Here is a 3,230-nt window from a genome sequence, read left to right as displayed (position 1 = left end):
AGAGTAGGCCTCAGTGAAATAAAGCAAGTTCATCAAAGATTCAGAGCATGTCAGAGATGAGATGCTTTGTTTTCTGTTTTGTTTTTCATTCATGTTCAACTCTTTGTGACTCCATTTTGGGGTTCCCCCCCAAAACAAAAGCAAAAACAGAACAAAAAACAAAAGCAACCCTCCCCCTCAAATTAGTGTGGATGGTCATTTTCTTCTTTAATTTATTTTACAGATGAGAAACTAAAGCAAATAGGGCTAAATGTCTTGTCTAGTGTCATACAGAATTCAAAGCTGGATTTGAATTCAGGTCTTCCTAACTAGGGATTGTGCTATATCTTGTATATATCTATATCTATATCTATATCTATATCTATATCTATATCTATATCTATATCTATATCTATATCTATATCTAATCTATATCTATATCTATCTATATCTATCTACATCTGCATCTACATCTACATCTATATATCTATATATCTATATATCTCTATCTCTCTATCTCTCTATCTCTCTATCTCTATCTCTATCTCTATCTCTATCTCTATCTCTATCTCTATCTCTATCTCAATCTCTATATCTATCTATATATATTACCTAACTGCCCTGAGATGAGAGCTGATTCTGAGTGAATCCACAATAATGTAAAACTTGTCTACGTAAACAACCAGAGAGCAAGAGTCAGGGAAGAAAAAGGAATTTAATCTCGGAAAACTAGAGAATTTGAGATTTCTATGACCCTGCAACTCAATAAGATGAAAGTCTAAAGTTATCAAAGAGAATTTAGGAATGACCCAACATCTCACAGTTCTTGCTGAATAGGTAAGGTGTACTGGCATGGTAGCTATCAGTGTCATCTGGTAGTTTAACCAATCAATCAATATACATTTTTTTACTATGTCTTTCCTAGGGTCTCAGAGTTGGTTAATTTTTTGAGGACAGTCTGAATTCATAAAGATGAGTCTTCCTAATTGCAAATCCAGTATTCCATTTGCTGAACTCTAACTTCCTTTTGCTTCAGTTTACTCATCTGTAAAATGGAAATAATCTTCCAGGGTTGTTTTGAGAATGAAACGAGATTAAAAAATTATAAGGAGCTTAGTATAATGACTGTTATACAGTAAGCTCTATGTGTATTACTATTACTATTATTATTATTATTACTATTATTATTACTGAATCAAGCAGCTATTGGGAGGAAATATATCATAATAAATAGTGAGCAAGGCCTGAGCTCAAGTCCTTGCTTTCAGATTTACTGACTTTGTTCTATGAGCAAGTCTCAACCTTTCTGTTTTCCAGGAGACTTTTAAGATAAAAATAGAGAGGAGAGACCAATCAGTATAGTTAGAGAGAATTCCCTACCCTCATAGAACTAGGTCCAGACCAATATTTTAGAGCACCTATTGCCAACAGAAGCAAAGCATTGAACTTAAAAATAATTCTGAAGTGCAAAAGAACAGCGAATTGGAGCAAGATAGGTTGGTATAGTGGTTGCCTAGCAACCTGACCAAGAACGGAGTCTTCTTCCACAACCCAGTCCTTATCCAGAGCTCCCAAGGGTCCTTTGCATTGTATTGTAAGGCAAGCATCATCCCTGCCCTGCACTGCAGCCTTCTGAGTTTTTAGTCAAAGGTTGTGTGAAGGAGATTTAGAGATGATATAAAGAGACAAGTAAGCCCAGGGGAAAGTAAAATCAACCTGAATGGTTGGCTAAGGGAGACCAGAGTGTCAACATGCTAGTGTTTTGATTGAGAATGAGGTCTGAACTTCTAGAGGTAGCTAAACAAATTGTTTTCCCACTTGTTCCCAAACTTGTTCCCTCTGTCTAATTATCCTCTATCCTATATATACATCTTTTAAGGTCTACTTCAGGGGAGGGAAAGAAGGGAAAGGGAAAACCTTGGGATCCAGCTTTCCCTCCTCTGGGGACTGGACTTATGAACTTCATCTGGTTGAGTTCTGGCCAAGATGAGAAGAAGACACTATGGTTAGTCCCCCATGGATTCCAAAGGTGCCTGGGTTTCCTGAAACAAGCTAAAACAGGTATAGATAGTGACCTTAATCCCAGAAGATGGGTGACATTGGACCAGCTATTTCAACTTCTCTTATCAAGCTTTTTGATGTTGCCAAAGCAACCATTTAGTGGACAGAGAGGAATGTCTCTGCTTCTAAAGGATCTGGAGGAGAGTAGATGATTACCCCCTGGAAGCCAGAGAATCCATGGACAAACAAAAGATGGCACCAAAAGGCCCCTTAATGACCCCAATAGCAGCTGGCTATCCTTCTACTGCTTTGTACAATTTTGGGACATTATGAAAACATTCATCTTTACATCTCCACTGAAGGCTAAAAAAACCCTTTCATGGATGAAAATATTGTCATAATTTGGGAGAGTACCAGAGCCAAATACAGCAGCATTGAGTAGGTTATTATTGATGGTATTGTACAGAGTATCAAATTGATCCCCGAAGAGGTAAACAAACATATTGCTGAATTTGCATTTGAGTTTGCCAAGGACAATCACTTAAGTAACATGACTGCTATGATAAGAGCAAATTTCATGAACATGTCAGAAGGGTTTTTTTCCCAAAATTAGAGGGAAGTTGCAGAAAATTGTAAAGATATCAACTTGAATGAAGTGTACCATGATAAGTATATTTGAAAATGGTACAAGATCCTCTCAGTTTGATGTTCTCATGATGCCAAACTGGTATGAGGACAATCCTTAGTGATTTATGTTTTGGCCTGATAGGACATCTTGGTGTCACACCAAGTGGAAACTTTGGCACTAATGGAATTTCCATCTTTGAATCAGTTTATGGAACAGCCTCAGACATTACTAGTAAGTTCATGACCAATCCCATGGCTCTACTCAGTGTTGTGTTGAGGCTCTAGCTCATGGGAATGCATGTCCACATGTCTGCTTTGCTACAATTAAAGATGAAAGAGTTTGACAAAATATTTGGGAGGAACACCAAGATTTCAAATATCATGGTTGAGAGCTACCCTGCAAAAGAAATCCCTTTTAGGCACTTTTACAATAGTTACTTCTAAAATAAACAATATAACAACCATTGTAGGCTATTGATCAGGTTTGGGTTACATATTTCTTGACAGAGCAAACATTCTTAATCAGACCTTTTCTCTCTCTCTCTCTCTCTCTCTCTCTCTCTCTCTCTCTCTCTCTGTCTTTTAAAGATTTTCTTTATTTTGAGTTTTGTAATTTTCCCTCT

At 37.1% G+C, this 3,230-nt stretch overlaps 1 pseudogene; it reads left to right on the top strand.

Annotated features, from left to right (window-relative positions):
- The first annotated feature begins 2,068 nt into the window (after positions 1–2,068).
- Positions 2,069–2,892, top strand: LOC141522663 (isocitrate dehydrogenase [NAD] subunit alpha, mitochondrial pseudogene; annotated as a pseudogene).
- Positions 2,893–3,230: the final 338 nt, after the last annotated feature.

This window comes from Macrotis lagotis, chromosome 4, assembly GCF_037893015.1.
Source record: "Macrotis lagotis isolate mMagLag1 chromosome 4, bilby.v1.9.chrom.fasta, whole genome shotgun sequence".
Lineage (NCBI taxonomy): Eukaryota > Metazoa > Chordata > Mammalia > Peramelemorphia > Peramelidae > Macrotis > Macrotis lagotis.
This window is presented reverse-complemented; position numbering and strand designations above follow the sequence as displayed.